The sequence below is a fragment of the Sphaerodactylus townsendi genome, linkage group LG01 (assembly GCF_021028975.2).
Source record: "Sphaerodactylus townsendi isolate TG3544 linkage group LG01, MPM_Stown_v2.3, whole genome shotgun sequence".
NCBI classification, from domain to species: Eukaryota; Metazoa; Chordata; class Lepidosauria; order Squamata; family Sphaerodactylidae; genus Sphaerodactylus; species Sphaerodactylus townsendi.
The window spans coordinates 76,890,694-76,905,931 of record NC_059425.1 but is presented as its reverse complement, the minus strand read 5'-3'; the positions used below and the strand labels follow the sequence as shown (position 1 = coordinate 76,905,931).

The 15,238-nt window shown below is 42.2% G+C and overlaps 1 protein-coding gene across 1 annotated transcript in view; it reads left to right on the top strand.

Annotated features, from left to right (window-relative positions):
- The window catches only part of CRIM1 (cysteine rich transmembrane BMP regulator 1), a 174,129-nt gene that overhangs the window by 23,616 nt on the left and 135,275 nt on the right, over positions 1–15,238 (top strand). The window lies entirely within an intron of this gene.

Below are 15,238 nucleotides of genomic sequence, written 5' to 3'. Positions count from 1 at the left end.
ATATGTTTATATATTCAAATAAGAAGATTGTGCAGTAGAAATATATACATACAGCCAGTGGTGGGATTCAAATAATTTAACAACTGGTTCTGGAGGTGGGATTTAAATAATTTAACAAGCAGTTGTTTACAAGAGGCATTTTAACAATGGTGAAATGGTGCGAACCTGCTGAATCCCACCACTGCATATAGCTATTTCTTTATGGGTGATTAAAGTTCTTGGTACAGATAAGGTCTTTAGTATGCTGTACAACAACAGTCTTCAGCATAGTGCTTCCCAGTGTATTTTTGGGCCTGTGCTTGCTTCTTTGATGGTTGACTGTATATTTGTGTATTCACAAGGGTCTTAAATAAATGGGAGGGGGACAGGGGAGCTGCTTCAGCTTACTCCATGCCAGCTGATCATCTAAAAAGCAGTGAGCTCATTCAAGGCAAAGGCAGTTTGTCCTCTGCTTGCTAGCAAAACAGACTGAATGTGCATGAGTTTTGCAGCTTTTTCCTGCATTAGTGTAGGGATCTGTATTCCAGCAGCAGAGCTGACGATGCCCCCAATCTACAGTTGTTTTATGATGATGCCCACTATCCTTTCTTAGTATTCCAAGTGCTCACGGGTTCACCGATTGGGTGCCCATCTGAACACTATTGATTTATCACAGAAGCAGAAATCCTGGTACGAGATTTGATTTCTGACAGCCTTTGTTGCCTTTAAAACAAGACAATAAAAGTGAAGTTCAATAATGTTGTTTTAAGCTTAATTGTTTTTGTATTTTTTTTTCCCTCAGGATGATTACTACTACTAACTTTCAGATTTTGTTCTTGTCTCTTGCATGCTCTTTTCCATCCCTGATAATATTAATTTTGTCATTCGAGTACGCTGCGTTATGCAGGTGACATGCAGTTATCTTTTCTTCATGAGGTATTTTCTCCTGTTCACATAGAAATCAGTTCAAGGCATTTTAATTTTCTCTCAAATCTTGCATTTTCATTTATATGTATGTGTAGTCTGGGATCATTCTACGCGCAACTGTATGCCACAGTCTCTCATATATATCACAACCTGACTTGAAGACCAAGTGGGGGGTTCCCATAACTTCCTGTTGTCATACTTTTGCACAGATCTGAAATGAACTCAGATAACAGAAGTGAGTCTAGCAATAAAAAATGCACCTGGAGTAAGAGCTATCAAAGAAATAACCTGGTGTGTGTAGTGGTGGCTTAACTTACTAAATGCTCCTTTTGCCCTTGGGACGAGCCCCAGTCTTTGTATATGATTGAGGAAATAGGTTTGCTACCATCACGAATGTGTTGAGTTTAAATTGTTTTCACTTAGATGTATTTATTTCTGGTCCACTGGAAATACAAAATAGCTTACAAAGAAACAGAAAAATATAAATTTAGGCAAAAAATGGAAAAAAGAATATAACTTGCACTGGCTCTGTCAGGGCCACAGGATGTGAGCCAGGGGCTAAGAGCCAGGGAGCAAGGGCCCCTTGTCTCTTGCCTGTTGGCATTCACCAAAGGATCTTGCTTGCCTCTAGCTTTGCCCAAATTAAATACTTGCAGTAGAAGAAAAGCTTAGTCCAAATCCTACTTGGCAAGTACAAATTTGTTTCCAACCTTCATCTCCTCTCTAACAATTTTAACATTCATGACACCTTTATATTAGTATTTATTGATTGTGGAATGTAATTTTTTGTAATCATTCTAGGTTGGAGTCGGAATACAACAAGTGGAGTGGAGCTTGTAGGATGGTGCTCTCCACAAGACACTGAGACCCTAATACTCTGCTGTTTGCCATTTTGATGGAATCCTTGGGGATAACATTGGAGCACAGTGGGAGGGGGGAGCACAGTGGCAGCAATTTCCTTCTATCCTTCACCAACGGGAGTACCTTTCTAGAAGCATGTGTGTTGTTAAATAAGCCAAAAAGTTCCTTGGTATCTAGCCATGTGAGAGTATGGTCATAACATTAAAACTACAGTGCTATAACTGCAAACCCTTTTTGGATCCTGAAGTGTTCAGGAGAAAGCCAGTAAGGCTCCTTATGTCCTGAGATGTTTAGGAGAAAGATGAGGATATAAATATTGTAAATTAATAGAGTGCTTATTCTGGTATGTGTTTGACAGGGAAGCAGTTCAACTATATGGTGTGAATTTAATGATCTGAACAACTGTTGGAGTATAATTTTCCTTAGTATGCATGTGTGGAAGTAAGGGAGTACAAGACAATTTTTGTTGCTCCATGTTATGGCTACCTAACATTGTTCAATTGTGGCAGTTTGAGAACATAGAGTGGGCAAATACTATAAAATGGTTGCCATTGGAGGGAATGCAGCCAACTACATTGACTGCCATGGGAACTGGTTCAAGTGGCAAAATATTTGGAGATTCCAAGCTAAATGTTAGTTTATAGTGCAGACATCTGTTTCTCCTGGAGGTGGAGGACATCTTGATGGGTGTTTTCCAACCCATTCTCAAGGAGGCAGGAACTTCAAAACTGTCACTTCCTGTGAACTGCTTGGTTGCCCATCTTGATCTCCAGTTACTTTCCTGCCTCAGGAAATAAGAGAGTGAGCATCAGGAATCACAGTAGTGAGCATCGCATTGGGAATCACTAAGTGCAGACTGTCTGGCATATTTTAATGTTACTCCTTCATTTGCTTTCTTGTGATACTCCAGAGGAATAAAAAACCCAATGAACTGTCTTAGTGCCTTCTCTCTTGGTTGAATATTTTTTCTTGAGCAAGTACAAGTATGAAGTACATTTAATGTTTTGTACATTAGTACATACATTCACTACTCTAATATATATAAGAGTGTCTGGGCAATCACAAACATTACAGATAAAAAGTACAAGCTTGTTTTATATGATTCGTAGAGTTAAAATTGTTATTGGGCCATGTATACATGAGTTATGAGTTTGTTGGTAGGTGTGGGATTTGGGAATTTAGCAAGTATCACTCTTGGCCATATCCTTTACATCACTTTGCAGTGTCCCCTAGCCTTCAGGGCTGTTTTTTATGTAGCTGAAGTGACTACAGCAGAAGGAAGTGCTTAAAAATTTGTGAATCATTTGTAGTTATGAAGTTAAGACCTGTAGAGTTTTGAAAGCCTTGGAAATTTAACTAAGAGGTTTTCTCATTCTTTCCTGAAGATTTTCCCTTATTTCTGTTGAAAAATAGGCAATTTTAGCAGAGTCTCTCATATGTTCTCATGTAGAATGAGTGAAATGCTTTTTAGGACCAGCTTTTAAAGAAGTAGTTTAATTGCCCTTTATTCCCTACAATGCATTCTAATAACATGGCCTGGTTTACATATTTTTTAAATTCCTTTACACTATAGACATGTACATCTCTTGAATTCTTTTGCCTCTTTTGGATTCTTTCTGCAGCATTTGAGATCTTATGTGAGTTTGGAAAATATACATAAGAAAAAGCAGTAAGATAACAGAGTAGTTAGAAAAGCTTGTTTGAATATTGAAAATATTCATATCCCTGAAGCACATGGAAGAAAAACTGAAAATCTAGAACCCGAAGTCTATAATTGTAATGATTGTTGTACAAAAGAACAAGCAGCAAGGTAACAGTAGAGTTGAAAAGATTGTTCATATCCCTAAAGCACATGGAAGAAAAACTGAAAATTTGGAACCTGCAGTCTAGATTTATTATATGATTTTTATAAATAAAATAGTGATAGTAATAATGTTGTCCAGTTACAACTATAGTTAATAGTGATGGTTTTGTTAGTGAACATATTAGTATTCCAAAGTTGAACTGAATACCAGATTTAGGGAGTATCCTTAATACTGTGATGCTGGAGATGCTCCCCCCCCCCACCCCCAGAATAAGATTAGTGTTTATTGTCGGGGCTCTAATTTCATTGTTGCTTTTTGATAAACACATTTTTGTGTGACTGTGTGGAATCGCTGTTGTGTGGTTGGGTCCAACCCACTTGCAGATGAAATCAGAGGAGAACGATTTCGCTTATTTTGTTATTGCTGCAACATTTGTGTTTCTGAGGTTTCCCTGCTCTCAGGAATAGATTTTCAGGAGCACCGGCCTGTACTAAAAAGACTAGAGAACTTGCTCCATTAATAAAGGGTTGAATTCAATTAAGTATATAAAATCTTCCTTTCTCATGGAGGCAGAGGACATCTTGTGTGGGTCTTCCTTTCCCTTTTGCTAGGAGGCAGGAAAAGCTTTCATGTCAGTTCCTGTATGAACCTGGGAAGCCATCTTCTCCCCAGTTTATTTCCTGCCTCTACAGGGAGTTCATCGTTTCTTCAGGCTCTTACAGAGACTGATTTTTTCATCCCGTCTGTCTGTTTGTGAGTGTGTCTCTCTGTATTTTGCGCCCCACACCATTCTACCTCTTCAGCTTCTTTATTAGAGCAATTGGGGGGAACTAAGCTGCACCGGCTCCCAAGGCCATGCAGATCCCTTTTTCCACCATTTTCTCTTCAGCCCACCTCAAAATGGCGACCCGCTCCTTCTCCTCTGGAAGGGAGATTTTTGCCTGTTCTGCAGTTGAGGCGACGAGGGCAATTCAGTATTGGGCTTTAGAGCCGCCAACTCACTCGGGAATCTCCAAGCCTCCCCCCGAGAAGAGCAAACAATCACGGCTGCGTAAGAATCAAGCAGCCCGACCTGTAGACGGCGCGGCTGCAACGGAGTGCAAAACCCGCTGTGTTTCTCCTCAATCCAGCCAAACGCCTTCCCAGGGCACTTCGTCTAGCGGTTGTGCTCCTGCCTGCATCATCAGCTTCCCAAGAGCAATGGAGTTCTTGGCCCCTAAAACAACGAGGGATTCTCCTGACAATCATCCTTCTGAGACAAGGCAAGATTGTGGACCCCCAGGGGGAGGAGAGGAGATGGAGGATTGCTCCTCGCCTGACTTTTTACTTGTGAGTAACACTTCCCCTGACCTCAGCGCCTCCAATGAAACCCTCATTAACAGGTTTAGGGCTGTTATGCAGGAGGAAATTCAAAAGTACCATTTGGCCAGGGAGCCCAGTAGAGCACAGGTTCATGTCCCTGAGCCCAATGCCAGCCATATCACCGACGCCTCCCACAGTTCCCATAGGGAACACTCCAGCACCCATCATCAACAGGACCCCCTTCCTTTCTCTGGAGATGAAGGGGACAATGAGCTGGAGGAGGGGGAAGAGGGAGATCACTTTTCAGATTCAGAGAAGCTTCCCCAGGCCCCTCAGATCAATCTATGCATTTTTTCAAACAGGAGGACTTGCAGTTCCTCAATAACAAAATGATTACAGCCCTACACTTTCAAGATCCCGAGGATGCAGAGGACCCCTTGGTCACTTCTTCTCAGGCCTAGTCCAAGCCAATTAAGGGCTGTCCCCAGGTGTATGCTGAGTATTTCCCTCAGGAACAAACAGAGCGGGGTTTCTTCCCCATCGTTGAGTGTTTCGAGAAGTGCCTAAGGAGGGAATGGATGAGCCCCGCCACCCATAAGGGACTCCCACCCTCTTTCAGGAAGCAGTGTGCAGTGCCACAATAAATCCATGGCCTGCTCAAAATCTCCACAGTGGATTCTCCCATAGGGACCTTACACTCAGAAGGCCTAGTCACCAAGGAGGGTGAGGATAATATTAAAGATCCACTTGGTAAGAAGTCCAACTCGGTCCTGCGGAAATCCTATGAATGGTTGGCTTCAGCCATTAAGGCACTGACCCCATCCTCTACAGTGGCCAGAGCCACCATGGTCTGGTTTAAAAGGATTCTGGACATCCTGCCTCTGAAGAGCAGGCGTCTAGGCAAGGGGTAGAACGAGTCCTTCTGGCTAACGCCTTTTTAGCAGATGCCACCAATGATGCCATGATTATGGTGGCATGTTACATGGCCGCAGGAGTGGTTGTCCGATTCAACGCCTGGCTGCACCCGTGGCAGGCAGACTCTCATTCCAAACATGTAGTGGCAGGCTATCCCTACTTCGGGGGGGGGGCTCTTTGGCAAAGAATTAGATCAGGTCCTTATAAAGACAAAGAATAAAAAGAAGGCCATGCCAAAATTCATATGACAGGACCAACCCCAGGGCTCAAATAGGAACACCTTTCGTTCCCATGGAGTACTCCCCAGAACATCCTGGGATGGGGCCTGTAATGCATGGGAACCTCTGGCCTCATGGCAATCCCTGCAGATGCTACAGAAGATAACCACAGAAAGAGCATCAGTCATCTTAGTCGCTCCCCCGTGGCCCAGATGACAATGGTACTCGACAGTCCTAAAAATGTCAGTCACCACTTCCCTCAGTCTTCCGATCATCTCAGACCTCCTAACTGAGGCACCTCTGCGGCACCCAGATCCAAGTTGGCTCAAGCTGACTGCCTGAATCTTGAGTCGAACAGGTTGCCGCTGAAAGGATATTCGAACAAGGTTAACTCCACCATCCTGGCTTCGCGTAGGCGCTCTACAATCAATATATATAATTCGTCACTGAAGGCCTTTGTGAGGTGGTGCAGACGTCACAGTATAGATCCGGAACATCCCTCCACTAATAATATCCTTGATTTCCTGCAACATGGCTTCGATATGGGTCTCTGCTGCTCCACTCTTCGATGACAGGTGGTTGCCTTGCCTACCATCTGTCCTACCATCATGGGCACGTCTCTCTCCAGGCACCCAGACATTGTCAGTTTTCTGAATGGGGTGCGCCTCTCTCAACCACCTGTCATTAGATTTCCATCTTGGCGACTACATCTTGTCCTTACGGCCCTGACCAAGTTCTCCTTTGAGCCAGTGCAAACCATCGCATTAAGGTGGCTCAGAATGAAGGTGCTATTTTTAGTGGCAATAACGTTAGCCAGTAGAGTATCTGAATTAAGAGTGTCTGAATTAAGAGCTCAAAATTCTGCACATTTCACAACCTTTTTGCCCAAGGTGAATTCCCCATTTCACCTTCAACAAGACATAGTCATGCCAAACTTCTGCCCAAACCCTTCTCACCCAAAAGCAAGGCTATGCCATAACCTAGATGTCAGATGGTCTCGAAAAGCCTTCATCATCAGGACAGAGCCCATTCCAAAAACCAACAGCCTTTTCGTGAATGTCTCTCAACCAAACTTGGAAGGACAAATTCAAAGGCTTCCATCAGTTCCTCCCTCAAAGCGTGCATAATTGAGGCTTACAAGGCCTCTGTAACTCCGGTACTGGATGGCATCACTGCCCATTCAGTCGAAAGTGCAGCCACTAATGCAGCATTCCAAAATCATGCCTCTGTTGAGGAAATTTGTAAGGCTGCCACCTGGTCTTCAATTTCCTCTTTCACCAGGCACTACAGGATACACTCATTCTCTTCTGCCCAAACTGTTTTTGGCAGGAGAGTTCTTGAACACATTATTGGGGACTGATGAGTACCACCCATATTTGGGACACTGCTCCGGGAGGTCCCACACAGGATATCCTCCGCCTCCATGAGAAGGGTCCATTGGATACTTACCATGAAGGGCCTTTCTCATGGATGGCTAGAAGGACATCTTGGCCCTTCCTGGTTCTCCATCAGTCCCCGATACAGTTATTAGTTATTGTTATATGTTCATTGTTTTTTCACTGTGTTTCATGTGAGCCTGAGCTTTCGCTGTTTGTTTTGTTGCTTCCTACTTATATCTTTCGTTGGAGTAGAGTTACTGCTTTGCCAGTTCAGTTTACTGGGGAGAAGATAGCTTCCCAGCCTCATGCAGGAAGTGACATGAAAGCTTTTCCTGCCTCCTAGCAAAAGGGAAAGGAAGATCTACACAAGATGTCCTCTTAGCCGTCCATGAGAAAGTCCTTTCACGGTAAGTATCCAATGGACCCTTTGTTAAAGTGTTAATAGTTTAATTCCAACAGTTCCAAACACAGCCAGACTAACATAGCTAGCAAAAAGCTTAGGGTACCAGAGCTTCTTTTGGCTTGTGCTGTTATAGAATATAATAAAAAGAAGAATTAAAAAAACTATGACATTTCTATTTTTAAAAAACAGCATAACGTTATACATAATAGCTATCATGTTCTTAAATAAGAGAAGTTTAGAATTTATAGAACGTATCCTTTCAAATTTATTTCCCTTCCTGCAAACTTTATATCTATAGAAGCATTAAAATATGCAAATGTTATTTCTTGCTTTATACTGAATAATTAACCTAAATGTAAACTGTGAGTCAGGGGAGGAGACAGGGTATAAGTCCAAAATAAAACAATACATACATAAATAAAAGTTGGTTCTGTGACTGTCCCATCCAAAAGGGTCTGGGCAGGCTTAAAATTAAAATGTTCTCATATTATAGGAAATAGTTAAAATTCAGTTAAAAATGCACTCACAGTGTTAACATACCCACACAGAGCCAGTATGAAGAATGAAAAGCACTGGTATAATATTCTCCTCTTCCAGCCCATCAAGAGAAAAGCGTTGTGTTCTGTCCCAGTTCTTATTTTAAATGGGCAGCCGTCTGGATAGTTTATTCTATAAGGTCAGAGTTTATAAATTATTTTTTTTAGAAGTTCTGGTTATCAAACCTGTATCTGTATTACTGTGGTCTGCAGTCAGTGTATGCTTGTTGACTTATTTACTTGTGAATAAATGCTGCATAAATATTTGGGAATGCAACGTTCTTTTGTCTTGTGGTTTGTACTTGCAAAGTTTAAGTCTAATAAGTATGTAGAATTAGTGCCAGTTATTACAGTCCTACCCCCATAATTTCTATTAAAGTATATGAGAAATATTATAAGTTAATGATGATTCAAATTTAGTACCTCAGATTGCATCTGTGTTTGGAAAAGTAAGACTTCTGGATCCTATACCTGTGAATTGCAACAAACTTTATCCCAAATTACCAATTAACTATTCAGTGGTTCAGGGAAGATCTGCAGTACTCTGCTAAAAACAGTTTGTATAAAGAATATTTCGAATGAAAATTGGCTAATGTTAATGGGAAATATATAACTGCTATTTTTTTAGTCTATCTCTTATACAGTGTTTGTCTTTTAATATGACTTTTTAAAACCAACCTTGCATTTTTTTTCCTGCCAGCTATTTCTGGGCACCAATAATGAATAGGAATACTTTATGAGGCAGCAGCATCTAAAAGGTGGTTTTTGTCATTGATGGCTTAGTGAGGATACCATAAAAGGGGTATATGTTTCAATTAGCATATTTTCCAGTTGAGATTAAAATAATGCAAATATTTAGCATTATTTAGCAGGAAAATATACAGGGAGATACAAAAACCAAGTATTTGTACCATGCTTCATATTCCACATTTAGCACATCTAACATGATTGATTTGCAGCACAATAGCCCTGTCAACTATAGATAGGCTATATTTACATACGTGGGAAGAAAAATTGTGGGGCAGAAAATTTTTTGTGGACATTACTGGTGAGAACTTGCACTAGATTCCCTCTTTCAGAGATGGATACAGCATACATAACTCGTTCCTTGACTGTGAATTGTACAAACAGTTCCCATCAGATATTTGCTACCTTTCACGATGTTTGTCCCCCTGAAAAGTCTGGCAGGCCATTGTGCTTCAGATCAATCATGTTAGAAAGACTGAGAAGCATGGATGAACTCCAGTGTTTGTACATGGCCAGGCTTGTATCCTCATATACTTACTGTCTTTTGTGAACATTAAGCATTTAAATTATTCATTTAAGTTTGAAAGGGGACTGAATACAGTTAACTGGCAAAAAAAATTGAGTGAGTATAAGTTTTGAGTGAATATAAGATGAGTGCAGTGAGTTAATATCTGCAAGGAAAACATGCAGCATACTGCCTGAATATTTCTTACCTTGAAAACTCTGCAGGGTCATCATGAAATCATCTGTGACTGACAGCCCTTTCCCCACCATACTGCATGAACATATGTCTAAATAAAGCCGAGTATTAAAATGAATCTATTTTCATTAAAAAGTTAAACAAATTCCCGTCACTCTTAAATCTTTTAAGATGTTCAGGATTTAAAACCCAATTCATGTACCATTTACTGTTTTCTTGTAGTAAAATATAGAATAGTATACCAAACAACACAAAACACTCTCCAATGGCCAATTGATATCAAATGCTAATACATATAATGTGATATAAAGTGCACCTGTGTGATACAAATATATAAACTCATCAACAAACAGGTGTGTTACAACGTACATGGAGCATCATCTATGTCAATAAACAATAAATATGACAATAAATAACAATATAGCACTATTAAAATGCCTCTTCTACTAATTTCCCCTCATTAGAACTGTAGAGTGTTGTAACTTGCAATACAGGACTGGTATATAAAGACACATCAGCATAGATGGGACCTGGAATTTCTGAAATTTTAAAAAATGGGCCATATACCAAGTATTATATAGGCTCTAAAATAAGAATAACTCCACTACTGATATATTTTGTTGTATTTTGGACAGGCTGTAAAGTGTGTCCTATTCAAAGTAACAAATGTGTTTTTACTTCAGAACATGATAGGATCAACTTGAGTTCCAGACAAAGGTTGAAGCGAGATATTGAATTTGATCTTCATTAATGGAGGGTATGAGACACCCTCTCCTTAGATTAGGTTGTTAAGATTTTTTAAAGCAATTATGTATGCAGTGAAGCTAGATACTAAGTCTTAAAGGAGAGTGTCTTTAAATGCAGCCTTCCATATTGTGATGTCCTAAACATATACAGTACTTCTGCTTTTAATAAGAAGCACGTTAGAAAATGCAGAACATATGAAATCTTGGCATAATTATGTATATGAACAGCTGTACATGTTTATAAAACTGTATATTCGCCAGATAGTAAAAAGCAGAAGTATGTAATTCAGCTGGCAAATTTATACATTCAGCTGAGGAAAACTGTGTTTCCCTTTTGCTACTTCTGTCCTGTGGGATTTATTTATTTTATTTTTTTGGTTTTTTTATACAGCTCTTGGGTAATGACTGGGCTTTCCAGATTAACTTTTATATTGAGTTAAAGGCCCTAATTTTATGGAAGTTGAAAAGGAAACAAAGTAGAACTACTCCAGCAAACATTCTTTTCCCTTGGGTGCTTTGTGGTTTCCGGGCTGTATGGCCGTGCTCTAGCAGCTTTCTCTCCTGACATTTCGCCTGCATCTGTGGCTGGCATCTTCAGAGGATATGAAGATGAGGATCCCAAGATCCTCTGAAGATGCCAGCCACAGATGCAGGCGAAACGTCAGGAGAGAATGCTGAAGATGAGGATCCCAAGATCCTCTGAAGATGCCAGCCACAGATGCAGGCGAAACGTCAGGAGAGAATGCTGCTAGAACACGGCCATACAGCCCGGAAACCACACAGCACCCAAGTGATTCCGGCCGTGAAAGCCTTCGACAATACATTCTTTTCCCTTCTTTTCAAACTCTCAGTACATTTCTTTAATAATCTCATCTCTCCTGAGTGAATTTTAAGTAATATTTTTCTGTCACCTTTTGTGGTATGTACTTATCCTGAAGGAAATCTTTTAAGGGCACGGTGGTACCTTTTGATCTTCTTGATTGACAATTCTTTTGCTTCCTGGTAGGTGGAGCCATTACGCTTAGTATAAGGACTCAGTTGTAGGCTGAAGGAAGAAGAAGACTACTGTTAAAAGAACTGCTGGTAAGTCTGTCTACCTTTTGTACAGATAACATAAGATTATGGAGATGGCTCAGTGCATGTCTGCTTGAAGGCTCCTGATCAAGGCTTTAGGAATCATGCTGTATTTGCCCAAGTGTTAATCTAAAATAGTTTGAGTCCTACGAATGTATTTCTACATGGCTTGTTGAATCATTCTGTAGCAGGACAATTTGTGTAACCTAGATAGGAGGTATGAGAGTTGCTGGAAATACAAGGCTTAACAAGCACCATCTTACTGTTAATTTACCTTAATTGTATTAGTTCTGTTTCTCAAAAGAATCCAAACAGTAAAAATCAGTGTAAGTGCATGTGTGGATAGTCGTGTGAACTTGGAGGAAAGATACCCACAACTGACAGAAGCACTGTTTCATGATGAAGTTGTCTTATACAGTCTGAGTGTTTATGTTTCTTGTGCTAGAGGTTGATCAGGTTATGGAACTAGACAGAGTACTGAGCATTTCTGGTTTAACTTGTGATGGTATGACTTCTCATGGAGGCAGAGGACATCTTGTGTGGGTCTTCCTTTCCCTTTTGCTAGGAGGTAGGAAAAGCTTTCACGTCACTTCGTGTATGAGCCTGGGAAGCCATCTCCTCCCCAGTTTAATTTCTGCCTCTGCAGGGAGTACATGGTTTCTTCAGGCTCTTACAGAAACTGATCTTTGATTCCTTCCGTCTGTCTTCTTTGTGATTGCATCCCTTTGTTTGTTGTGCCTATAGCTCTGAGCTAGTTTGTGCATTTGGAGCGAGCTAAGCTGCATCGGCTCCCAAGGCCACGCAGCCTTCTTTTCCCGCTGTTTTTCTCCTCAGCCCACCTAAATATGGTGACTGGCTCCTTTCCCCTGAAAGGGAGATGTTTGCCCACTCTGCAGCTGAAGCGACCAGGGCAGTTCAGAATCGAGACTGGGTGCCACAAACTCACTCGGGAAGCCCAAAGCCTCCCCCCGAGCAGAGCAAACGGTCGTTGCCGCAAGAAAACCAAGCAACCTGACTGATGGACAGCACAACCACTACTGAGCTCAAGAAGCGCCGTGTTGCTCCTCAACCTAGTTGAATGCCTTCCCAGGGTGCGTTGTCTTGCAGCTGCGTTCTTGCTGGCACCACCACCAAAGAGCAACAGCGTGCCTGGCATTGAAAACAGCGAGGAATCCCCCTGGCAATCACCCTTCTGAAACAAGGCAAGGTCTCAGTCATTGGACTTGACAGAGGCCTACCTCCACATAGCAATCAATCCAGCCCACTGCAAATTTCTCAGATTTGCTATTCAAAACCAACACTTTCAGTTCAGGGCGCTCCTGTTCGGGCTCGCCACAGCCCCCAGGACCTTTTCAAAGGTTCTTCTTGTGCCAGTCATCTTGTTGAGGGAACCTACCTCGACGACCTTCTCATCAGGTCAAGGTCTCACGATCAGGCATTGTGAGACGTCCAAAGAGTTCAGAGAGTCCTTTCTCAACATGGTTTCCTGATCAATTTCAACAAGAGCATGCTGACTCCATCCCAGACGATACAACACCTTGGAGCTGTGATAGACACCACTCGGGACACCTTATTCATTCCCAGGTACAAGATCCTGAAAATCTAGCTCTCGGTAGCAGCAGTGATTTTGGCCAGGACGGCGAAGCTCCTGCTACTGGCCAGCCTGATGGGACTGTTGATCTCAGTCATAGACTTCACGCAATGGGGCAGGTTCCACGCATGGCCGCTGCAACAATTTCTACACCCCTTCCAGTCTCGAATCATGCAGAAACAGGACAAGACTCTGTCAGTCCCCAACTCCCTTTGAACCAATCTGCAGTGGTGGGCCCTATGATCCAACCTGAACCAAGGGAAGACCTATCTGCACCAAGCTCGCCCACATCTGTTCACCGATGCCAGCTTACAGGGTTGGGGAGTGACCCTTCATCATCAATTCATCCAAGGACAGTGGTCAAAAGAAGAATCTAAGTTGCCCTTCAACAGATTTGAAACCAGCACCATATTTCTAGCCCTGCAACACTTCCGCCCACAGCTTCAACATCAGCAAGTCCTGATCAAGACCGACAATACAACTGCAAAGATGTATGTCAACAATCGGGGGGATCCAGATCCTTGAAATTACACCAAGAGGCTTCCAGGATCCTGAGGCGAGTGGAAAAACATCTTCAGTCATTAGCGGCCAAATACATTCAGGGCGTGCTGAATACCAGAGCTGACTGGCTCAGCCGGCAGTAGATGTTGGAGGGAGAATGGAAGCTCAAGCCACGGATCTTCCAGATGATCTGGCAACAGCTAGGCAACCTGGCGATTGACTTGTTTGCTCCTCAGGCAACTTTAAACTCCCTCGGTTCATGACACACCATCATCATCCAGCAGCCGAAGCAATGGATGCACTGACAACACCTTGGCCCCCTAGCTTGCTGTATGCCTTCCCACCATTCACACTTCTGCTGCGGATTCTACGGAAGATATCCACCGAAAAGACGACAGTCATTCTAGTCGCTTCATGATGGCCATGGTACTCACCAGATGGCCATGGTACTCAACAATTCTACAGATGTCAATCTCCACCTCTCAGTTTTCCAATCATCCCAGACCTGCTAATTTAGGGGCCCCTGTGGCATCCAGATCCAGAATGGCTCAAGCTGACTTCCTGGCTCTTGAGAGGAATAGGTTGAAGATGAAAGGATACTCAGAAAAGGGTTACTTTCACCATCTTGGCTTCATGCAAGCATTCCACAATCAACATATACAATTTGTCCTGGAAAGCAATTGTGAAGTGGAGCAGATGTCACGGTGTAGATCCTGACATAACTCCACTAATGAGATTCTTGATTTTCTGCAGCATGGCTTCAACATGGGTCTCCACAGCTCCACTCTGCAATGGTAAGTGGTAGCCTTGTCTACTGTCTGTCCAGCCAACAGGGGCATGCCTCTTTCCAGACACCCAGACATTGTCAGCTTCCTAAAGGGGGTATGTCTCTTCCAACCACCTGTTATTCTTGGTGACTTCATCTAGTCCTAATGGCTCTGACCAAGTCTCCATTCGAGCCAGTGCAAACTATCACATTAAGGTGGCTCAGAATGGAAGTGCTATTTTTAGTGGCAATAACTTCTGCCAGGAGAGTGTCTGAATTAAGAGTGCTTTCGATCAGCTCATATTTTTGCACTTTTCACAAGGACAGGGTAGTACTCCATACTGACCTGACCTTTTTACCCAAGGTAAATTCTCCATTCCATCTATGGCAGGAGATTGTTGTGCCAAATTTTTGTCCAAACCCTTCTCACCCAAGGGAAAGGTTATGGCACAACTTAGATGTGAGACGCTCCCTAAAAGCATTCATCATCAGAACAGAACACATATGAAAAACTGACCGTTTCTTTGTGAATGTGACTCAACCTAATCTGGACAGACAAATGTCCAATGCCTCTATCAGCTCTTCCCTCAAGGCATGCATAATTGAGGCCGACAAGGCCTCTGCATCTCCGATACCGGAGGATGTCACTGCACATTCAATACGAAGGGCAGCTACAAATGCAGCGTTTAGAAATCATGCTTTTGTCTAGGAAATTTGTAAGGCTTCCCCTGGCCTTCAATTTCCTCTTTCATTAGGCACTACAGGATACACTCATTCTTTTCTGTCCA